This window comes from Aulonocara sp. 'chitande type north' Nkhata Bay, linkage group LG23, assembly GCF_057382095.1.
Source record: "Aulonocara sp. 'chitande type north' Nkhata Bay isolate Kocher_YH1m ecotype deep benthic linkage group LG23, A_spYH_male_GT1.1, whole genome shotgun sequence".
In the NCBI taxonomy this organism is placed as follows: Eukaryota; Metazoa; Chordata; class Actinopteri; order Cichliformes; family Cichlidae; genus Aulonocara; species Aulonocara sp. 'chitande type north' Nkhata Bay.
Genome location: NC_141365.1, coordinates 9097953 through 9123676, shown reverse-complemented (window position 1 = coordinate 9123676; position 25724 = coordinate 9097953). Strand labels below are relative to the sequence as shown.

Here is a 25724-nt window from a genome sequence, read left to right as displayed (position 1 = left end):
CGCTTACCTGCTGCTCTCTGGCAGGTAGCTCCATGCCCTCCTGGGTTTTAAATGCACCTTAGAACACACATGCATCAACACTACAATGAACGGGTGGAGAGAGGTTTGGAGTCTTCTCTCACCCCCGTTCTCTGCGACCTGTTGGAGCGGGGGGGCTAGGAGGAGGAGTTGGCCGTCCGACTGCGGTCTGGAGTGTGGGGCCTCCCTGCTGCTGCGGAGTCGGGGCGGTCTGCCTCTCCCTACCGCAGGGAAAAGGGTAACACCACCTGGGTCTGGGTGCAGTTCCCCCCTCCAGGGGCAAGGGTACCTAGACCCGGTTCGTAGAGTACGCTTGGGGAGTGTGATCGTGTGTACAGTGTCTCTTTATGTCTGTCTCCATGTTGGTTGAGTGTGGAGTAAGTGCATATGAGAGCATGAGGGAGGGAATGGATGTTTGTATCTGTGTGTGCCTGTATGTCTGTGTCTATATGTCAGGTTGGGTGTCAGGCGCCACCTCTCTGGGGACATCTCAGGCCCTCCAAGGTTTGGAGGCCTATCTCCCCCCACCATCACTTCCCCTGCCAGTGGCAGACTCCCTCAGACATCGGTGCGTTGGTGGTTCTTTGTGTCTGGGGATGGGCGTCCAGGTACACACCGGCTCACTCCTTGGCGGCCGCTTATCGGGGCCTGGAGCCTGGGGCTCGCTCGGGCCACTTCGGAGGTGGGGTGCCCCCGGCCTCTCGGCCTGGGGCTCGGTCACTCAGGCACAGCTGGCTGCCGGCGGAGCTCACGGGCGCGTCACTGCAACTCCCCCTGGCTTCTGCTCCGCGGCTGCTGAGTGAACCCTCATCTGGGACTCTCCTCAGCTCTTTCTGGGACAGTGGCGCGGCTGCCCCTCTGTTAGTCTTCCTTGGTCTCTTGTGTTCTGGGGGCCTCTAGATGTCTGGAGTTTTGATCTCCTCCATACCTGCTTCATGCCCTGGAGGACGGGGCTGTGGCCCCCCCACACCCTCTAGCAGATCATTACATGAAGGAACCTTTTAAAAAAACAAGCGCGTCCATGCTCACAGGTGTACACACGGGTGATCACACCCACAAACTACACCCTTTTTTGCTCCTACCTCAAAGCACACTGTGTTCTGTTGATCTTATGTGCTGCACAATAATGTTTAATATTTAGTATTTACTGTTATTCCCATATATCATTGTGATGTTGTTTATTCTATTACTCTTGTTCTCTTCTGCTCTTCTGCTTGTTTTCCTTTTTCTTTCTCAACAGGTGATCCAGGTGATCGATATATGCTTTTTTTTTTTTTTTTGCTGCCCATTCTGTTGGTTTTTGTTTTTTGCCCTTCTCCCCCGTCCCTCTTCTCAGCTGTTTCTCTTTCCCTCTTTCTTTCTCCCCTTCTTTCCTCCAGTCAAGTCTGTCCCGTATTCAGCAAGTGAAAATAAAATAAACAATAAAAGGTGAATCAAATGGACCATTATGGCAAGGCTGGGATGGTCAATTTGGTAAAGTAAATCCGTTGGGCATCTTTCTTTGCCTTTAGACAATAATTCTGATGGCAAAAGAGCCAAACGGGACAGGCAAGAAAAAAAAAAAAAAAAGTGTTGGCGACTTTTACGCATCGTGTGCCTCAGCAGTCAGCAGCCCTCCTCTGTAATTTTATATGTTCTATCACTTTGTGGTTGAGTTGCTGTGGTTCCTAAACAATTCTACTTTGCTATAATACCACTTACAGCCACTCGAGGAATATCTGGAAGGGAAGACGTGCAGCAGTGACATCCTCTTACAGTACCACATTCAGATTCAATAAGCTCTTTTGAACAACCCAGTCACTATGGTTGTCAGAGCAGACTGCATGGCTAGGTGCTTAATTTTATACATCTGTGGCCATTGGATTGAAAGCCCCTCAACTCAAAGATTAAAAGGTGTGGACCAATATTTTTCTCACATAGTGTATCTTGCAGCATCATTGTTTCTCCTGTTCATCTCTGTAAAGAAAGCCTTCCATTGCTGTACCCTTCTGTTCCAATTCATTAACAAACTTTTCCAATTATCTACTGTCACTAGAACAGTTAAATAGGGTTTGGCCTTTGTTTCACCTCCTGAGAAGGACTTTAGCGACTGCTGCTTATCCCAGGAAATCATTACTGAGTAGTCTTCTCTTTACAGGACTTTCAAATGTGCTTTTCTATCTCTGCAAAAGGCTTATACACATGATATTGTGGGTAACGTGGTTTGCTTGACTGTGCTTCGGATAGAACTGGTGCAGTTTTCACAAAGTGTTTTTTCACCCAGACGCATACCCCTTAGAAAACTTCAGTCTGGCCGGGATCAGATGCAGAAAAAGTCCTTTTTGCTTAGAATAACAATTTAGCTTCAGACTTCTTCACTCTTCTTCCTTTAGTTCTTAATATCACTGTTCCTTTGAAAAGAGATATATACCCCACCGATGCCTACACATAGATTTACACATATACTAACACATATATTTATTTAAGTGCAATAAATTCTATATCTTTTTGGATTATTTCAAAGTTTTCTTCAAAACATGCAAATTAATGGTCTCCTCAGATAAAGAAAAATCTATTCTAATATTTTTGGATCTAACTGTTTGAGAAAGTGAAGAAATAGAGAGGACTGCTTTATCTGTTAGATCAACAAAGAACGATTGGATTACTCTCAAAGTATAACTACAGCCATTACTTAAGATGTGTTCAGACTAGTGTGAGACTAGCAGAGACTAGCATTAATAATCTAAATTAGGCCAGAACAAAGGTACAGATATGATGGTAACAGAAGAGTCTCCTAAAAGAAGAAAAAAACATGGATATATTAAAATGCATATTCCTGGTACAATACTTGGATTCTATTTTTGGCTATTGCCATGAAATATAAATGTTATCACCATCCACAATTGTTTTTTTATAGCCACTGCGCAAGTTTTAGCTTCTAAAAGGGATGTCAATCGTATTTCATCATCTCACAGAAACCTCAAGTAACACATCCCCATGAACGCGACGCCCTGTGTTTTGATTTTGGGGTTTTTTGTCGTATATTTTGTTGTCTCATTACTATCAATCCTTCATGTTCTTTCTATGATTACTGGTTAGATCTTCAAGCCAAGAGATACTGACATTTGACCAGGAGTGACAATGTGATGCTGAGTGACTGAATATCGTGCAAGCTCTGTGGTTATAAAATGGGTAAAATGTTAGTAGCTCTCATGAAGTTCACAGGGACATATTTATATTGTTCATAAATCTACTCCTGTGCTTCTAAACCTCATTTGAATAATAAATACTCCTTCTCCACCTCACATTTCTCCCTAAACTTTTCACCCCATCATATAACCTCATGCAGTGCCTCACCACTCTCTCCTAACATCATCCTTTCGCTCCTTGTGCTAACTGTAGTCAGCTCTCTCTATCTATGCAGAGCCCTCCTCTCTATCTCCTTCCCACACTTCAGTATCTCTGCCCGTTTTGCCGTATCATCCTCCCTCAGTATCTCTTCTCTCGCTTACCTTTCTCTGCTCTCAGTCTCTGTCCGTCTGTCTCAGCTTGGTTGAACAGATAATTCCTCATGTGGGAAGTGCTGGGAGTGTTACTTTAAAATGTATTTCAGTACATATTGCAGAATATATTCATTTAAATGCTATCTTTAATGTATTGAGTCAGATTGCTCAAAGTGAACAACATATTTAACGCTTTGAAATTTGTACTACACTGATGCCAGAAAAAGAGTTTATCTAATGACGATGTTTTGATTAGCGTTTACGTAGCACCAAGTTCCCATAAAAACCAGCAGACCAGATAAGAATTAAACTAAATTTATAGTTCCACAGAATATTTTGCTTTCACTTTGCTGCATTACAAAAATTAATCTTAAAATAAAAATATCAAAAGGTTACTGGCCATTGAACAGAATACAGGTTTAAGGTACCTCCTAACTGGCTTCACCTTTCAAACTCATCACAGCTTATATAGAAGAACAAAAGAAAGGCAACATATTTTTTTTTAATCTGGTACAGTATATTTTGTCAAACAGTTGGGGAACAGTATTTCTTTCAGCTTGCAAAAGTCACTGCATGTCACTAGTACGCAGTATAAGTAGGTGCAGTAGCAATAGATAATTAGACCTGCATTCAACTAAACTATAAGTATTCTTTATGATGACAGCAGGCTTTAAAAAGTAATAACTTCATGTACTCTGTTGATTGAAGAATGTAACTGTCTGTTAATTACTAGATATTTAGATTGTAACTTTGACTCATATTTTGTATTCTAAATTCATTTGACTTGTAGTGTACCCTGCTACAGCCAAGCACTGGATGTTGCTAAATCAGTAGATAGCTTTCTCACCTTCCACTAACACCTGTCACATACTCACGCATAACCATTCATTCCCGTGGACACATACAACTCTTTTAGGGTAATCCATGGGAATGTCCAGATGGATATAATCTGACAGTCAGCTCCAGTGTACTGTTCAAAAAGAATATTTATTTCAGAGGATTAGGATTTCTCTAATTCACACATATTCAGCAAGGGGACAAAGAAAGAGATAGGAGAGGAAAAAAGAAAAATAGGGACAGAGACCAAAAATAAAAAGGGAAAGAAAAAAAGAAGCGCAGAAAGAATGGAAATTTGTGCATATTATCAGCAAAACTGGTCAAACTCGTTAAAGGCAACAAAAGCAGCTCTCTAATTGCCTGAGCATAGTTCTGCAGAGCTGAACTGATGTAAACGCTACACAGTACAGTGGTACTATGGACAGTCAGTTCAGCAAAAGCTTGGGTAGAACCTTGAGGCCTCTAACATGTTGACCTGCTATAATTCAGATTCAGGGTTAAACATAAGCTGTGACTGGGGATATTTCTGCATAGAAGGTCAAACCATATCTTATCACAACTCAACAGAGATGTGATGTCAGTGGTGTCAGTTATAGATGCACTACCATCGAGATGGAATAACCCAACCCAACAGAAAAGGAGTTGAGTGATTATTATTTGTGTGTCTGCTGAACACAAGTTGTTTCACTTGTTAAAGAGCCAATTGTAGCCATGTGTTCGAAGTCTTGTACCTCTATACTGCAATCAAATATGCCCACTGTGGTCACATGACTATACAATAAAACTGTTACAATCACTTGACACCTATGAATGACACAGTCTCCTCTGACAAGGCATCAATATGTCTGGAGGTGAATTTGAGAGACCCATCTACACAAGATGGGTCTCAACAAAACAAGATTAAGTGATGAGCCAAACGTACACACAAGGATACAATGACCTATCTCATCAACTCTCTCCTGTATTTCGCCACACATCCAGAGTTGTGTGCGTGCGAGTGTGTGTGTGTGTCAGAAAGAAGGAACTAAAAAGTGAGAGGGATAGCAGAGGTTGATGGCATGGAGATATGACACTGGAACCCCTTCTGAAGATGAAATATCACAGTTCAACTGCAGCTATCAAAGCATGCCACTCTTCAATAACTCAGATGTATCAGGATATCAAACACCTGACAGATGTGAAGGGAGGAAAAGAGCATGTGGAGATGAGGAGAGATGGCTTTTTGAGATGGAAAATAGATCAGAAAGGAATATATATATTGACTGTTATAGAAATATCCTACTAATGGTTGGTAGGACCGAAAAACAGCGCAGAGGCACTAATCATGGCAGCATAGAAACAAGCTCTGAGCATGAGATCAACAGAAGCTGGGGTCTACCACACCAAGCAAGACCCCAGGTGCAGGCGGTGCAACGATACCCTTAAGATAATTCAGCACATAACAGCAAGGTGCACGATGCGAGTAGGCAAGGCATACGTGGAATGCTATAATAAAGTGGCTGGTATAGTATACATGAACATCTGTGCAGAGTATCAACATGGGAAATGCCCCCTAGAGTGGTTGAGAGAGGAGCTTGACAAGAAGTAGAAGGTGAAGTGACCGGTGGTGTCTGTGGTAATCTGAGCACTTGGGGCAGTGACCTCAAAGCTGGGTGAGTGGCTCGTATGTATTCTCATGCACTCTCAACACCAGAACAAGGTTGACTCGAGTAGTTGACTTGGGATGATTTGGTTTGTGTGTGAGCGCGTCTGTGCATGTGCACCAACCTGCAGGGGGTTAAACACAACAACGTGAGGCAGAAATGTCACACATTTATGCTTTTATCAGGATGTGTAACTTTGAGGGCTTCTGCCTCTGAAAGCTTCCATCATATTTCATCATGTTTCATTAAAACATTTGCATATACAGACATGGGAATCTACACACATAGATGCCCTCTAGCTACCTTGAACGAGGGGGGGGGGAAAGGGTATCCCATCCCTCTATAATAACAGCTATGAGCCCTACCACCATCCTAAACTCACTTTACTTTCAGTCTAGACACCCTAAACCAGGTTTTCAGATTAGTTTATATCTGTGATACTAATGTTATGTTATGGATTGATACCAATTCACCAGTTTTACTCGTGGTGGTGGTGGGGGCTTTATCAATAGGAACAGCTGCAAAACATGTGAAAAGACAGTTAAAAGTACTTCATATATTCATGTACTTCATATATTCTAAAGTTGTTAAGTGGGCCAGATTGGAGTCTTTGGCAGGCCAATTTTGGCCCCTGGGCCTTATGTTTGACACCCCTGCATAAGAGTTTTCAAAAAATTAGAAAATAAGCACAGAAATACACAAACCCCATGCTTAAATATTATATGCATGTATATATGTATCATAATAGGAACATAATTTGGGCCTGGGAAGTAATTAAAGAAGGTTATTAGCAGGAAAAGATTAACAGGATTTTAAGTGACAGGCACAGTGGTGATAACATTACCAGCAACATTAGCATGAGCTGATGTGTTTTGTCCATGAATTAAGTTGTCAGTGAAGCTTTAATTTCCATCAGTTTTGTAGACTGTTTTGCAGCTCTGATTTATTTTTCTGTTTATTTGTGTTCATGAAAATTATTCAAGAAAAAGCCTTTTATTTGATTTCTAACTGAATATGGAGCAAACATATTAAGCACCTGCTAGTCAGACATTCTCCTATACTGGCAATGTGTCTACTGCTGTCTGCTATCTCAAATATTTCTAATATACACACAAAAACAAAAGCACATTTATAGATATTGTGTTTTTAATGCAGTTTCTGATAAATATAAAATACTAATTTATGGTTTTTACATTACATGCTTTTTTAAATACTGACAATGAGCAAATATATGTAAAAAAAAAATCGTCAGTTTTTATACCATTATATTGGCATACGATTGCAACCTCAAGCTGTACTGAAGAGTTAAAATGCTCACTTGTTAGTGAGTATCCTATTATAACAGGTGAAGTTTGGATAGTCAAGCTGACAACAGTTTTAGTGCATGCTCAATATTGTAAATAATGCAGAATAGGCTGAGTCTCATGGATGTTGTCTTCATTCATTTTTACTGGTTCAGTTACACAGTAGTACTCAAGCTTTCTTTGCTTCCCTCTGTGCTTGATAGCTTGTCCAGTATGTCTGGACATGTGCAGATGTAGGCATGCAGGCGTGTATTTAATGTGATAAACACACCTTTTAGTTGAGGTCACAAAAAAACAACAGGTTAATGGTTTGCTGCTAATTGCTTTTTGATTGCCGAAGTTAATTACTAGACACACACTTCAGAACAGGTTTCCTTTATAGCACTGGTATTAACCCCACAGTGTCTTTCTCACTCTTTTCTGTGTGTCAGATTCAGAAAAAATGTCAAGTGACTTTATAGATTAATATAAAATTTGCTTACACTGTTGAATTAAAAAAAATGCAAATATTGTGCTTTGTGACAGTAATGAAAACACATCCCAAAGTTGTTTCAGGATTATGTCTCTTGATGGCTCTGCTAAGACTGCCTTGTCTCTTTTATTTATAGCATTTTCATGTTGCCTAGGTTTACAAACCTAGGCAGGTTTAAAAAATTGCAGAATAGAAAATGGTATTGGTTTTTAGAATGCCTTTTCCTTTTGATGCTGTGAAGCACAATGCTGAAAGCAAGGACACAGCAGGAACTCCAGTCCTCTGTGTTTTCTGAGGCTACACACTATTGCTAACTGCATTACTTTAGTAGATATGGCCAGATACACAGCTGATGAAACTCTGTACCCTCCACCTCAACTTTAACTCAAAACACGTGTATACTTGTGTTTCAGGGAGAAATTGTGTTTCTGTGCCAGTGTGAGTCAACGTGTACTTTGGTTAGTGAGTGAGGGATGCCTGGGGCTCATTGCTCATCTCAGTGGGTATAAATAGAAAAATTGAGAGCCAGGAATATAAGGGCATCATTGTGTGTCTGAGGGGGGTGAGAGGCTGCAAGAAGAGAAAAAAAAACATCTAATCTGATAGCAGGTGGATTCAAATCTAAAGAAATGTTAAATTTAACAGCAGGTATAATTTGTCTGATTGAAACTATATTCAAATTGGCACCAGCTAAATAACCTGGGTCAGTATAAAGTGTAATGTTAGCATCCAGAACTAATTTTTCAAAAGCAGGCTCAGATTTTTTGCAAAAGGTGCCTTCATGACACTTTTCCCCCCTTCCTCTGGGTTTTCTTGGGTCATTCATTTTTCCTTTTTCTTTTTTTTCTTTTTTTTTGCAGCAGCAGACTTTTGGGAATTGGCCACCACCAACCCAGCAACAGCTCCTTGAAAACAGTCCAGACATCTAAACAAAATAAAGATTTGGTTAAAAACGTGAAAAGAATTGAGACATTTTTGCAGGACACTGAAAAGATATTTAGAAAAAGACATTCCTATGTGTGGTACAGCATGTGAAAACCTAATTTCAAAACTTCTATGCTTTGCTTCTTCTTATTAATTTTTATGCTTCCAAAAACTTTGAAACTTCTAAATTAATATGTAAAAAACAGATGCGATTTATCTAACTTTGATTATTTTTCATGAATTCTTTTCTTGAAGATGTCAAACTATGTCTGTTCTTTGAATTATCATATTGTAGCACATTCGTAAACAATTAAGTGTTGATTAAAAGCTCTATGAAAAACTAGGTTTACAAGAAACCGTCAATGGATCACATTAAATACAGCATCATCGCGACAGATTGAAAAGCCGTCCGCATTAACATTTTGCTGGCTGGCTATCCAGGTTGAACTCCTCTGCATGTGTGGAGTACTGAGGGAGGGGAATGTTTTAGGATGAGGACCACCTTCACTGTGCTGTTTATTTACAGTTTCATGTATCAGAAATTGTTTGATAAACAGCATTTTTTAGTTTTAGTATTGAAAGATATTCCATTGAAGTTGAGATAAAAATGGGAAATGATGGAACGTTGTTCTTAAATACATGAGTTCTTCGCCGTCTCTTTGGCTGATTTTTATCCATGCGGCATCAAGTATGTCATATGACACATTGCTTACCAGTTCACCACTGTTCCACCTAAGCATTTGGGAACAACACTTACATGTACTTTTCATAGTTGAAAAAAAGATAAGCTGCCATTAGTAATATTTGTACGTGTACCTGGAGCCGACATTGTGTGGATATCAGATCACAACAATTCACAACCAAACAAAATAAAAAACAACAACTAGTTGTGATCTGTACACATATTAAAATTTCAGTTTTGAAACAATGTTTAACCCATTTCTGAAAGCTTAGTACCATTTAGGCATCTTTCAGCCCTATAATCAATGGAAAATTACTGTGTGTAAGCATGAATTTATGGTTAAAATTATAGTTCTGTTTAGGTCTCTGTCAAAACTCTTCACCTTTCCATTTACTGCCACATTTAAAAGCAAAGGGGCATATTTTTAAAGACTGTGAGTGGCTGACCACATTTAGTCCAGACAACAACATCCATGGATGTCTGATGCTTTATTGGGGTACTAATTTGTCTATAGCATTTAGTATGAGTTTACACTACTGTTAGCTTCACACAGGGTATTGTATTCACACAGACACTAAAGTGTATTACACAGTGCATAGCGTTCTGTCAAAGTGTCACATTTTTGGTCAACTTTCTGAATAAAAGGTAGAATTGAACAAATAAGATGAGAGGGCAGCGCCTCTCATAACGTGTTAAAAGCACACAAGTGTGTGTGCTCTCAGAAGTGAATGCATACCTTAGCGTCACCACACCTGGTGTCCATATCACTGCTCCTCAAAGAGGGAAAATGCACCTGTAGAAGAGAGCGAGGGAGAAAAAAGGAAGGGGGGAGAGAGGGATACAACATTAAGAAAAAGCACTTGTCAGGTAACCCATTAGAGTACCATTACAATACCAATCTCTTTTCCACATCTTTCCCTTTCACAGTGTGTGTGTGTATATAATTCTCCTTGTGTGCCTCCAGTCACCAACGGGGATATGAGATCATTACCTGTGACTGCGAGGCTAATGTCATGCACAGCCTCAAAACACACATATACACACATAAGCGTACACACAAGCAGACTAAAGAGAATAATGTGACTCTGCCTCAGTAACAAAACTACGGTGACCGCAGGGCTCGTCTCCATTTGGATAAGGCACGCTGTTTTACAACCTGCTTCCAACACCGGCAGATGAGAGAAACAAGAGGATAGAGAGAAGAGGGAGAAATGATAGAAACATGAATTGAGGGGATTCTAATTGGAGACATGGTGGGAACGAATAGCTCGCTCTTTCTGATGGAGAAAAAAAAAACAGATGAGCTGCACTAAACCGGGAAAAAGGTACAGCTGCAGACATAATGTATGCCTCAGAATACGCTCATTAGCAGTCGTGGGAATGTGAATGACAGATGCAGATGGAGATGATGGGAGGGGTGGAAATGGGTCAGAAGGTGGAGATGACTGTCCTGGCCTCTAATTAACTTTTCCATCAGCCTATGGCTCTTACTTCCTATTATCGCCACTTGCTCCTTTACTCCTACTGCAACCATATGACAAGAGTATGTAAAGGAAAAAAGGCAGGAACATGTGTCTTTGTCTACAGTAAAGAGACTATTCATTTTCATACAGAAATATGCCTTTTTTAACTCTAATATTCAACATCATTACAGGCGCAGAGCAGGGATTTGAAGCACAGGTTAATGATTCCAGTTCAGATCAAGAGTTTCCATCCAAACTTCCCTCACAAAGAGAGGCTGGGTCAACTGGTCAGCTTTTTTTGACATGCAGGTCCAAATGCAACATGCTGACTTCATCACCATAAAATATTTCTCTGCATTAATCTGTGGAGACATTTGTATGTACCATATTTTTCGGAGTATAAGGGCGTACTTAAAATCCTTTAATTTTCTCAAAAATCGACAGTGCGCTTTATAATCCAGTGCGCCTTATGTATGTATTCTGGTTGTGCTTACTGACCTCGAACCGATTTTATGTGGTGCATAAATATGTTTTAATACGACATTCGTAAGCTACGAAGCCGCATCGCTTGGTGGATCGTCGGAGCATTACAGCTACCGTAGTCAGGAGCCTCGCAGAGTAATCTGGGACCAAAACTCTGTCCGCTTCAGGTCCCAAAGTCAAACGAACACTGTGGCATCACTGAGAGTTAAAAACTGTCTAAATCCTTTCATCTTTAATAAAATGATCAGCGTTGCTGCTTTACCAGGTGTAACAATTAAGTTTAACATCCAGGCATCCATGAAAACTGAATTTATTAAATTTAACGGAGTTAGAAGTTAGCAGGAAGTTAGCTCGCTAGTGTCCACCTAAACATGATATACCATGTTCTGACTGAGAGATTTTTGAAAGAATTAAAACATACAGCTCTGCTATCACTTCCAACATAAATGAAGACAAAAAAAAACAAACAGCAGTGACTTTTGTAGGGTTACTGAAGATGGACTAGGTGGTCTATAATGATGTGCTACATGATCACTAGCGACACAGCTATGTTAGCATAACATAAATACTGAAGCTGGAGGATGAACGCTAACTTTTGTCCACTCGACAAAAGTTAACGTGAGGGTTCTCGATGGTTAGGCACAAATGCAATTGCATGGCAGGCTGCTGTAAATGGACCAAACTTCAGTCAGGAGAACAACTGAGATAATCTATCCACAAAACACGGTTAGTCATTAATATACTGCAACAACATGGGAATAGAGCAGCTGCAAGAGAATTCAAAATTAATCAAACAATGATACGGAAGTGGAGGAAGCAAGAAGAATGAGTTGAGTAAAGTTTGATTTATCTGACTGTTTTATTTCGCCTAATGCGCCTTATAATCTGGTGCGCCCTATGTATGAAAACAGAGCCCTTCATCGACAGTGCGCCTTATGGTCCGAAAAATACGGTATATTCACAGAAATACAATTACTACATACACCTTCAAAGGGAGGCATGCGTGGGACTTCCATCATATAATTTTAGTGTAGAATGATGAAGCGTTTTGAGTCTTCAATTGCTTTGTGAATCTGGCAAATTATACTATTAATACCCAATGACTTCTCAGCATGCTTATTTTAAGATTTCAATTATGAACAATAACATAATTTCAAGGGTAGTATTATTAATTTATATGAAATCTGTAACTCTCTCTTTATCTCTGTGTATGTATGCATTCAGCCCGTTATTGAGGCCAAAAGAGTAATTCACATGATCTACAATACTAAACTATATAGTTTATTTTCTTGCTGCTAAACTGAAAAAAATAAAGACAGATAGGTTTATTCTATTTATTCTTGCATTGTTTAGATGCACAAACAAAAAAAACTGTGTCAGGACTTGTTTCCTCCCCCACACTGAACTACATATGGTAATGCTGTGATTCCCTCTCTCCTCAGAGTCTTCTTCTACTCCAGTCATCTCCTGTTCCCATTTAATTGTCTCTTTCAATCTAATTTTGTTTTCAATTTCAATTACTTAAACGTCACATTAGCAACACTGCACAGACACAAAGAGTATTAACAATGCGATTCACAGAACGTATGATTTCATTCTGTCTCCTTCACACTCTCGCTCTCTCGCCTCCCAAACATGCACACCGACTACGTGTCTCCCTCATAATCATGTTGGAATCATGAGGAAAGACATAGGAATATAAAATATTAACTGCACATTTATTCTAGGCAAGCAGAATATGAAATAAATTAATCATGGCGTACAAGGCTGTCTAGATTCTTATCCTTTATTCTTATCTGTCTTCATGTGCTGTGATGTGCGTCGCAGGAAATTAACAGTGGCCAATGACAGCGACCAGTGTGTGCACCATATGTATATATGTGTAAGTGTGTGTGTAAAATGATCTAACCATTTCATATCTATTACTAAATGCAGCAGCGCCACTTGTTCTTCTCACATTTTATCTACGTGCAGCGATTTTTCCTGTCCCCCAACCGACCCAAACCAGTTAAATCAGTAATGCAATGCCTTCTGTGGTTTGAGTACCTTTGCAACACCTGAGAAAATTACTCTGATAACGGCATGGTGGTTTCTTCCTGTTAAAAGGGAGTTTTTCCTTCCCATTGTTGCCAAGTGCTTGCTCAAATAGGGTCGTTTGGGTGTTGATGTTGGCGGCACCTGGTTTGCATCTTCCATGGGGTGGGTTCCATGTGATGGCGAGCTTAGGCAGTCAATGTGGGGGTTGACGTAGAACATGGCCTCCAAAGCGCACACGCCGCTCAGTCACAATGTCCTGGAGGGGACGTGTGGCAGTTTGACGGTGTACTTCTTCGTTGGTGACATGGTCGCAGTAGGAGACCCCCAGGATCCATCTTAGCCATAGCTGCTGGGCCACATTGAGTCTTTTGGTGATTCTGGCTGATGTTTTCCACGTCTCACAGGCGTAGATCGCGGTAGGTATAACGATGGAGTTGAGCAGGCGAATCTTCGTCGCCAGACCGATATTTGAGGTCGACCAGGTCGTCTGGAGCCGCTGAAAAAACGCACCCGCTTTTACAATTCGACACGTAACCTATCCTCATGACCTTGGTCTTGTTTCCATTGATCCGTAAGCCCACCTTGGCTGCCTCTTGCTCCAAGCATGATGCCATAGTAATAATGTTTTTCTGGATGTCGGCCAACAAAGCGATGTCGTCTGCGAAGTCGAGGTCATTCAGGCGTGTTGGTGGATGCCAGGGTATCCCAAAGCCATCTTGGTCCATGGCACTCCGCATAACAAAGTCAATGACAAGAAGGAAGAGGAAGGGAGAGAGGATACACCCTTGCCTCACACCGGTCTCGATGGTGAAGAAATCCGTGTAGCCCTCCTCTGTGCGAATGCAGCAACTGGAATGAAGGTATAGAGTTTAGAATATTTTGACAAACTGCTCAGGGATGCCATATGACCGGGCAAAATTACACAGGGAATCTCGATGGACACTATCAAATGCCTTTGTGAAATCGACGAAAGTAATTGAGAGGCGGAGGTTCTGGTCCACCGCCTTATGGAGTCTTCGGAGGAGGACAATGCTAAACACTTTGCCTGGAACAGAAAGGAGTGTGATTCCTCGCCAGTTGTTGCAGTCTGCCAGGTTGCCTTTTTTGGGGAGCTTTATAATGACTCCTTTTCGCCACTCTTCTGGCACTCGCATCGATGACCAGGATGAATTGAAAAGGTCCGTTATTTCATTGATGCCGCCGTGCTTAAGCAGTTCCGCAGACACTATGTCCAGACCTGGCACCCTGCCATTTTTAAGGAATTTGATAGCAGCTGCTGTTTCCTCGGTGGTTATGGCCCTGAATCAGTACCACCCACCCCCACCCCACTAGCTCATTAGTCTTTAACACTCCCGACCAAGCCAACGACTTAGACATGAGGACAGATGCCATAACCACTGAGGAAACAGCAGTTGTTGTGATTTAGTGCAATATAAATAAAACTGAATTGAATTGGAAAGAATCCCTGTGTTATTTGGTTTTAAATAAAATACTGTTTTAACTGTTAATTAGCGCAATTTTTATAAAGTTTCTCCATTTTTACAGACTTGAAATTGATCAGACAAATAACTGATAAGCAGAGGTGGAAAGTAACGAATTACATTTACTTGCGTTACTGTAATTGAGTAGTTTTTTTGTGTATTTGTACTTTTTAAAGTCATTTTTCAAGTCTGTAATTTTACTTTTACTTAAGTATATTTTTTATAAAGTATTGTAGTTCGCTACGTTTTCAATCACACCCGTTACTGAGTAAATAAAAAAAAAAAAAAAAACCCATTGCGCTTTGGAAATACTGCAGGGAATGATGGGTAGTAGAACAAATTGGCGCTAAGGTCACGTTAAAGATGGAGTCTGACATCGGTGTTACAGATCCAGTGAAAAAAGAAGCCCCGTCGAATTCTGCTGACCCTGAACTCGAAGAAACGGATGTGAACCCCTGACCGTATTTAAGGGACCATTTCGGCTTCAAGTGCAAGAAAGGCAACAGCTTTATTATGCAGTGTAAGCTGTGTTTGCCCAAAGAGACTGAGTTGGCAGCTTTTAAAAATTCCACATCAAACCTGCGCAAGCATGTAGAGGTAAGTTAAATACAACTCGTACCGTTATGGTAGCAAAAAGGCTGTGTTCAAATTAATCACATTAAGTTAAGACATCTGTGAAGAACACAGATAACGTTGGTTGGTACTAGCAACTTGCTGTAATCGGGCACGTTGTTGTCCACGCAACTTACATTTTTTTACTGGGTTGGTAAATTGCCAAAAGAAAATGTGTTTACCTACGTTTTTCCTGTTTGTTAATAATAATAATTTATTTAAAAAAATAGTTAATTTAAAGACAGAAGTGGCTACTTTCTTACTTAACCCACATATGTTCACACTGCAGGCAAAAGAATAACAGAGCGCTCACTTACCTTAGATTAGTCAAAGACAGCTGACTTCTGTTACTTGTTAATTAGCACTTGCAACCTCCCGTTAACTAGCCTGTTACTGTCCAATAAAAAAAAAAAAACACAAGGTATATTGGTATAATTTACCAGCGGTAGCTATGTAATGCATTGATGTCTTATTAAGGATATCAAAAAACTTTCTCTCAAACTTAACACTGGCCTGCCTGCCTCAGCTGCCTTCGAACGTCTCTTTAGCTGTGCTGGACTACTGTTCACTGCAAAGTGAGCAAGGATGAACTCTACTAACTCTGAAAATCAACTGCTCCTCAAAATTAACAGGAAGTTCAGAGAGTAACACTCTAGGATGGATACAAAGGAACTTTAATCTAGAGGTACAGTAGGGCAGGGCCATGTTTAAAAAATTAAAAAACATTTTTAAAGCAGCTGCCGTTCAGTTCAGGATTTGTTCTCTTATTTGACAGTTTAGAACACATTCTCATGTGAAGTAATGATATGGTTTTGTATTGAAAACACTGTGATACCTGACAGTTTGGTTGATTGGTTTGGTGACCATTATCCATTTTCATGTATAGACTTGCAGTTTAACTGCCACTGCACTTTAATTTGTAAAGTTTTTCTTTTCACTAAAAAAGAACTACTTTGAGATTTATATCCCACTGTCTTTTTTTGCACTACTCGGAAGCGGCTGTCCTCCTGCTGACAGAAAACTATGTAACTTTTACTCTGAGTACATTTTAAATGAGCTACTTTTTACTTTTACTTGAGTACATTTTTAGACAGGTAATTTTACTTGTACTTGAGTAAAATTTCAGCAAAGTAATAGTACTTTTACTTGAGTAAAATATTTTAGTACTCTTTCCACCTCTGCTGATAAGCAGATTCATAGCCAGGTGTCACCTTTCTTTTTCCATTACAGATTGAGTTGAATATGCATTAAGGATATTCACTGTTCACATTAACTCTTAATATACCATTCCAAAAGTGTTGATGCAAAGAAAGAAGGCTAAAATAAAGCAGATCTTTTAAAGAACTAGATGAAACTTTATTTATTTTTATAAAGAATGAATGCACTGAGCACACCAGAAATACCAAAGGAACCTAAAGACAACAGAAGACAAGTAAAGCGAGGACCACAGAATTATTTCCTTGGTGGGGGAAAAATATTCACCAAGTCATGAACATTCTAAGGGAAGCAGGGCTATTAATAATTTACTACAGGTAACCAGTGTTGGTCAAGTTACTTGAAAAAAGTAATCAGTAACTAATTACTGATTACTTCCCCCAAAAAGTAATCCCGTTACTTTACTGATTACTTATTTTCAAAAGTAATTAATTACTTAGTTACTTAGTTACTTTTTAAAAACATGATTTACAACCTGAAGAGGTGATAAAGCGATAGATCTTTCAGCCCAATTCTACTTTTTCTGCATAATCCATCATACAAAATGTAATCAAATGGAAAAGTCTCTTTTTTTAACTTGTTTTATCAGTTTTAATCTTTTAACTTTATGCATCAAGCAAAAATTTAATTATATGCAACATTCTCTGACTTGAATAAATTAGTTTAACATTTAAAGCTATTTTCTGCACATTCCAGCACATAAAATAAAATATTTTTTGTGTTTACACTTAGTCTTTCAAATAGATGCAAGTAAAACACAGCAGAAAATAAATAAAGTCAAAGACTCAGCGGTCCTTTTGCTCTATTTTCACCTGTAAAGCAGGACTGGGGTAGGTGGAGGTTTACCCTGGTGCAGGTGTGCTGAGGTCAGTTGAAGAATCCGCGAGTTTCTCTGTGAATTTCCCATTACGTCGTTGCGCACTCGGTGCTTGTTTAGGGTTTTTTTTCGTTGTAAAAAGAAGTTTTCTTCCCACGCACAATGGACGCTAATGGTTTTGTCACTTTTTATGGAATCAAACTCAAAGTAAGGTCAGTACTTCCACGCTTTAAACGCTGCACGCTCATACTCTCTCCCACAATCGATATGTGATCCATTGTTGATCTGCACACAGCTGTTGTCACTAACGGCGCACTCGCTTACGTCACTGTCGTGAGACATTCTCGCAAAAAAAAAATCACGGTTTTAGTAACGCAGTAACGCAGCGTTCCTATGGGAAAGTAACGGTAATCTAATTACCGTTTTTGCAATAGTAATCCCTTACTTTACTCGTTACAAGTAACGCGTTACTGCCCATCTCTGCAGGTAACACTCAAGACCGAGAAAGGCTAGATTCCTCGAAACATCTAGAATAAGAGTCTTTGGACAGACATAACTAAGACTAATTTGTACCAGAATGAAGAAGAGAAGGGTGCAGAGAAGCAAAAGATGTGCTCATGATCCAGTGAACCAAATAGTTTGCCAAACCCAGAGGCAATGGGCAAGAAAGGCTGCGAGTGGAACCCAGCTGCTGGTGATTTTTGGCAGGTATACACTCATAAAACTAGAAGGATGAAGTGTACAAGGGGTGGCTGTAGCTCAGGAGATGGAGTAGGTCATCTACTAATCAGAAGGTTGGTTATTTGATACCTGGCTGCTCCACACTTGGGAAAGATACTAACCCTAACTTCTTCGATACATTAATTGTAGTGTTTCATAGAAACTTTGGGCAGCTTCTAGTGATCAAAACAGTTGCAAGGAGGTTTTCAGTAACCCTTTGCGATCATTTTCATTTTCTCAACAACTGCAGTTTTCCCTAGCAACCACTGGTTATCAGGGGGTCCAGGGGGGTCGATGACCAGTCTCTAGTGCTGCATGACTGAGGCTTTAGCAATTGATTTCACTGCAAATTCCAGCGACCAATTGCAATACTCATTTTTCCCTCATGACTGTTGTCATCAACTAGTTTGTCTGGCTGGGGTTTTAATTCTTATTTATCCTCATGCCGCAGTTCCCGAGTTTATTCACTGACTAAAAGAAGTCCTTTTAGTTTCTCTTCCTTTAAAGGCCATTCCTACTTTAATAACTTCTGAATGACTGCTAAGTGTAAACAAAAGACTTAAATAGATGGTGGGTGGGTCCGGTCTGGTCTCAGTGACATCATACAGAGTACAGGGTATCTTGGTCTTCTTTCTTCACTAAAAATAATTTAAAATGTTTGTGTACAGAGACAAAATTAAAACTGTATCATCCAACTACTTAAGTCCTCATCATAAATCTAACATTATTCATTGTCTTCCCCAAAACACAGTATTCATAGCAACAAAAGTTTGTCCAAAATGACAAAAAGTATCCCGAGGAGCAGGAAGCTACTTCATCATAGCTAAAGTTCTGTTCCAGCAATAGTTTGCTTTAGAAATTATTCACTTTTAACCATTTTCTCTGTTTTCATTTCTTTGCTGCCTCTATCTCTCTATCTCTCACGCTTGATGGCCCCCCTGCATGCTCCTAATAACCCATGATGAGTCCTCCACACTTGAGCACCCTCCCATCAGACACCCGCTGAGACACACACAGACACACACACTCTACCCCTGTGTGTCGGACTTAGAGGGGTGTGGATGATGACAGCCATCAGCGGGGCAATTAATGGCCCCATTCCCTGGTTACAATACAAACAAAAAAAACAACATTAACCAGTATGGCTTGATCCTAACGGAATAATTATCCAAACATGCTGCTCTCCACTTGGACCTGGAAACTCAAAAGCCCAGTCTGCAGTGAAGCAAGACCATGGTGATACAAACAGACAAAGAAGTGTAGAGAGATATAAAACAGTGAGGGAGTAGAAGAAGATACACACAATTTATAAATAAGAAGGTTGAAAATTGCAAAAAAGATGAATACACAGCAGTTGGGCTAGCTAAAACGATTGATCTGATTGTTTTACACTTAGAGAAGGAGCAACCAGGAACAGAGAGAATACTAGAGCCCAGTTTGCATGGAGAAAGTGGTGCAGGTAAGATGTAAAACCGAGAGGGAGGCGTAAAAGAGAGATGGACGAAGGGAGGGAGAACAGAGAGGTGTAGACACTGGATCATGCCTGTAGCATACTGATGCTGCTTTAAGGCATGCAGTCAGCGTGGCCTTGGCTAAGCAACCAAGCATGTGCTGCAGAGGTCTGAGCTGCCTCATAACTGTGTATGCACTTTTGTGTATTGTTGATTATCGTGTGTGTGAAATAATATAGGAGGAAAAAGACACACCAGTGCGCTTCTGACCTTGTATGTACGTGTACATGGGTGTAAATGAGTGTATGTGCACCGTGTGCTGCAGTGGTGGTGGGTTGTTCATTATGCTGTGCATGTCTCCTCCTGCAAAGCCTCTGTTATCACAAGGGGCCACAGCAGCTTTGTTACGATACCAGAGTCCCATAAGAACTGCTATGGCATATTCTGCTCCCCAAGCATTCTGGAGCTCCAACAGAAACACAGACCACCATAAACATCTCACACAGCTTCATGCAGGAGCTCCTGCTGAACAACATACAAAGACATAGAAATTTCTCTGTTATTGTTTGTATTTTTATAAATGTTAATTAGCAAGAATCTTAGGACTGCTGTTTTTCATATATTGTTTATTTTACTCAAAGCTTAATAATAACTGACTGCCTATACTTAGGAGGAAACAAAACACGGGCAATAGTTTGCAATATATATATTCTGATAACTGGAAATACCCCATAGGGTTTAGGTGAGGAGACATACCTGGGAAGTGTTTGCAGGAGGACTTGGACAATAATCTGCTCTATTCACACATGAGTACAATCACACATTACATCAGTTTTGTGTAAGACAGTTGGTAGGGTATAATATTTGAATATCCTATCTGACTGATTCACACATTTGTGTAAAGGTTTGCCGGTTAATGTCTCAGAGTTGCAGTGCATATGTGAATCGAGCAGCAAGACAAAAATGGGTATTGGGGTGGGTTGGTTGTGGGGGTGAATCGCATGTATCTATGTCATTCCACGTGCTAACATCAATTTGAATTTGAAATTATCTGTAAAATGGGAGGAACTCATATCATACTGACTGCTCCTCACTGGAAAGCATAGCCAGAAGGCTGTGTATTTGGCTCTGTCCGGGAGAAAACGGGAGGCCTGTTCCTTTGTGTCTCACTCGATCCCTCAGCTTCACCCGTCTCTCAGAAAGTGATCCAGAAATGGATTTAATTCATTAGCAGACATGATAGCAGCTTGCAGGGGGCAAAAAAGTGTATTTCTTCCATTTCTAAAAGTGTGCCACATTTTGGAAAAATAGAAGGAAACTATAAAAGAAAAGAGAAAATGCACAGCAATGTTCTCCTCCATGTTTAATGAAAGAGAATGAGAGGAGCTGTCGCTCTATGGCTCCCACCGCTCCTCCACAACCTGATTACTGTCTGATGATGATGGCACTACTTCCTGACATCTAATTGAAATAATTGTGTGTAATCACTTTAAAAGACTGGCAGGAGACATGCAAGCAATGAGAAGTAGTTAAGAAAGGCAACGGCATTTTAATTGAATCTTCCCAGATGCATCTGATTACATCAAACAAGTGTAAAGCCACCAGGAGAAAGCCAGAGACACAACAGTGGCACAGTTCAATTGAGAGATGAATAGTGGAGTAATGGGTTTAGAGGCTGAAAGAGAGCAGGGTTTAGGTGGATATGCTTCAGCCATTCTTTGGTACTCGCACACTTTATCCCACATAATCTGTAAGAAATCTTCAGAGTACCGCACTGTATCCAGGTTGACTTTCCTGGAAACTGATCTTTAATACAGTATTTCACATAAACACCAACGTGAGGGGGATTCTAAAAAAAAGAAGAAAATTCTCTGAGAGCACCCAAAAGCCAATAGCTTGTGATGACAATTTAAAGATGCTTGGGAGGTTTTGTTGTAATGATATTACAACTAAAACGCAAAGTCCAGACCTATATGTGGAGTCTTCACTGCTTTGTGGGCATGTGCACCATGGGGCCACTCTGTGGATTTCTCTGGGCCCATAACACACCAAGAGCCCAGGCTGGGGAGAGCCTGTCCACAGCCATTTCCCTACTCTTTAATCTCAGCAGCAGACTGGAGAGAGCAGCGCTGCACATTCCATTAATGTAAAGTGGGGCTTGAAGGCCCGTAATTTATTGGCTCTGCAGACTCGCCTCCCTTCATCTCACTCATACTGGCTCCCAGCCACCAAATACTCCCCCTGATACCCGCCAACATGCAGCACCCTGTGCTCAGCGTTTTACGCTATTTCACCTTCTTTCTCCCCTTACCTCTCTCTCTATAGCCATTTTCCCTTCACCTCTTTATCTGTCTCTTTCACTCTTCTTACACCTTTGCCTTAGTATTTCTCAATGGCTCTCTTGCTTTACATATCACCATACATTATACATGTACAGTAGAGATTTGCTCTGGAGAACCTTAGTCAAGTTTTAAAACTGTCATTCTACACTTGCTCCAAAAGATTTTTCTGTGAAAGGGAGCCACGGATAAGTCCTTTATCTAGATCTGCATCAGTCATTCAGACGGTTAGTTTAATTACCAACAGTCGAATCACAGAGATATCTGCAGAACAGAAGAACCCTCTACTGTGAGAAATTAAGTGTGAAAGAAAGAAATGTGGAAAAAAACCCCAAAAAGACAAGAAGCAAAAAATAAAAATAAAAGTGTTCCCACTCATTGATTTTCCTCTTATTCAGCCCCACAACCCCGCTCCTTTCCCTATTTGTCACGATCTGTGCTGCTAGAGCAAGGATGTCCTCCTGACCATTGAACTTTCAGAATGTAACAGAGCAGCAGACTCTGCCAGCGGAGACAAATAGGTCGAAATCGGGGACAGGCACTTGAGTGAGGGGATAAAGAAGAGTTGAATAGCAGCCTAACTTTATGAAAATGATGTGACAGGTTTTTCTCAGTGAATTAAGAGTTGAACATGATTTATGCAACTGCTATGCTGACACTCGCACACAATAAGAGAGAAGGAGAAAAAGAAACAGAAGCCATTTTCAGATATTGGTAAGATTGCTGGTTTCTTTATTCTTCCTTACAGTTTTATTTAGATATGCCCACCACACCAATATCATGCATTATAGGCAAAATGTGGCAGTACAACACATAGTCAAAACTTTCTTACCTTGTTCCCAATAGTTTAATAGTTTTTTTGATAATTAAACAAGTTAGATTTTATATGTAGCTATGGCTATGGTGTGTCCACACACACTTTGTACACTTTTGAAAAGAAATCAGGTAAACTGTAACTCCACCCTTCAGCCATCTCATCTGTCCAAAAGAAGGATTGCAGTATTATTTGGAGTTAGAGCCTGTCTTCATTTTGTGGCAAATTCTTTAAAGGTAATTATAATTAAAGTTCCTGCTTCATAATTACATATTTACCAAATGGATCTTGCCATTGTCCGATGCAACAGTTAGGTAATTAACTCAGGAAAAAGACTTCTCTAAACAGCTGGAAGAAACAAACAAAGTTAGATGCCAATAACATTATGTCAAAATTCAGAATACACTCCTTATCAGTGACTCTTGTTAACTTTATGCAGCTAAAGACTTAAAGTAGTATTTTAATTTGTTTATTTAGGTCTGTAATACATTGTGAGTAAAAACTATATATATGCAATGTTTTAGTAACAGAGGAAACTACAGTGTTTTTGCTTTTGCTAATTGTGTTTGGTCATTTATCTTTAATTAAAATCAATTTAAAATTTATTATTTCAACATTAAGCAAGCTGGTTCTTTGCTAAACTAAAAGTTGTCATTATCTACAAGTAGTTTAGGGTAGCCCTAAACTGTAGTTTACACATTCTGGGTGTCTTTGTGGTGGTGCTTTTGGCTTCACTGAGCCCTCCGTCAGACCTTTGATGAGCTAATCTGTTAATTCTGAAGCTCTGATGAACAGTTTATTTCTAAACAGACAGGGAACACTGCACTATTAAACTTTAACTGCCAGCTATCCATCTGCTAATTTCATGGACACTCTTCTATGAGATGAAGCAATGGATTATGGAGGTAAATTCATTATGGACTATTTGAATTGATTTCTAAGTTAAACTAATTGTTTTGCATTTTGTGTGTTGAATGTAAAAAGTCTCTGGTGTCTATTATATCACTTAAAAGTTTAGTGTCAATTTGGGAAATGTACCATCTAATTAAAAAGCCAACTTTTATGTATGAAGAAAATCAATATGTTGATAGTGAGTTAAAGAACTTTGGCAAGCTATTTAATGAAGGAATTTCAGTAGTGCTGTTTGTAGATGCATGTTTATTTTACTATAAGAGATTTGTATTTACATCAGCCAATATAACATCATAGCTAGGTTACCTTTTGTCATGTTTGGGGTCATTTTATATATCCTAAAAGTGCAATGCAATAAGTGTGTGCACATAATATTAACCGTTTTTTTTACTCTCTTGTAAGAGTCCAAAGAACAAAATGCTTTCAATCTTTAGTCTTTGTTTTTTGTGAAAACATAGCTGAATTTGTCTAACATTTATATACTTCTACAATGGGTGATACACACAATAAACATAAAAATGTGTAAACATAGTCAAAAGACAGCTCTAACACTACCTTTCTGCCAGTTTTTTCTACTTTTGGCTCTTCAGAATATCAGATGGGATATCCGAAGACCATCACAGCTCTGGCTGTAGCTTGTTTCAGACAGTGGATGCATTGAGGTGCTGCATCATGAAAAAAAGTCCTTTTAAGCAGTCAATCATGCAAAACAATCTCATGGAATCCAAGAATAAAAAAAATGACACTGGAAACAATGGAAATGAACAATTCCTTTAAGCACTGTCCACATATAAAGCAAATCACTTATTGTGTTGTCTCTTCCTGGGAGGAGATACAAATTCCTCGTGGTTGCGTCAGAAAGGGCATCCAACATAAAAATCTGCCAAATCCAATACGCAGAGTTACCTGCTGTGGCGGCCCCTTGAGAATAAGTGAGCAGCCAAAAGTAGCTTCATTTTTTGGCCATTATAAACTCATATTTGGTTGCTAGTGGCCATTTCAGGCTCTGATTACATAGGTAATCCTCTTGTACATTTCTGATCTCATCATAGGGTCATCGGTGATGCTCCCAAATGCATTGTATTGCTACCAATTACTTCTAATCATTACAGTTTGCCGGATTTCATTGACATTCAGCGGTCTCTGGTCGGCACATCGCTGCTAGTCTCCCTAATCTGTCTGCAGCTCCCTTTAAAGTGGACCTCTTATGTTTTCCCCTATTTCCTTTGATGTTGATATTAAGCATGGAATGTTTACCACAGAATGTGAGCACAGAAGCTCCAGCCACCTGCTGTTCAAACCTATTTGTGAGGTGCAGCCAATCAGAAGAACGTTCAATTAAAGCGAGGGTTAAATAGCTTATTTGAGATAGTGGATGAACTGTGCAGCTGCACCAAAATGAAGTATAATATGAATAAACATTACTCTGAACTCTAAATCATGCAATGCTATTCCTGTCCACGAATGAAAAACTACAGAGCTGGAAATAAGCACTAGCTATTGTTAGAATAAGTCATTCTCAGTCAAAAATTATAAAAGTCAAACTCAAATTATAAGAGACACGGTGTAGTTTAATGGTGCTTAATTACAGCTTCAGTGGTTTAAATATATGCATTTTCTCCCATTTCAACTGTTCGAATGCATGTGAAAAAGTATCTCTACTCTCTGTCTTAACACCACACTTTGTGAACTCACTAAGTGGTAGTTAAATGAAAACAAAAATGAATACATGAATGAATTAGTGACACTATCAAGTAAGCAAGCAATGCAATATTTATGAGCTGATTAAACTGTGTACGTGGTCAGAGGGGCCATGAGAGAGGTGCAATAGGCCAGTAGGCTGCCTCTTACTTATTCATGCTAGGGGCTAGACGTCTCTACCCGTAAATTATTTAGACCTTCTCTTTGTGTGTCTGTGCGCGTGTGTGTTTGAAAGCAGTGTGTGAGTGAATTACTGAGGTTATGTTTATACAGCCATGGCAGGGATCTTTTAAGGGGGGTCACCGGGCATGCCGTTG

At 39.9% G+C, this 25724-nt stretch overlaps 1 protein-coding gene across 1 annotated transcript in view; it reads right to left on the bottom strand.

Annotated features, from left to right (window-relative positions):
* dab1a (DAB adaptor protein 1a) overlaps positions 1-25724 on the bottom strand; it is a 227898-nt gene that overhangs the window by 84113 nt on the left and 118061 nt on the right. The window contains exon 2 of the mRNA XM_086281773.1: positions 10099-10155. The gene's annotated coding sequence lies outside the window, so the exon portion shown is untranslated. The remainder of the gene's footprint in view (positions 1-10098; positions 10156-25724) is intronic.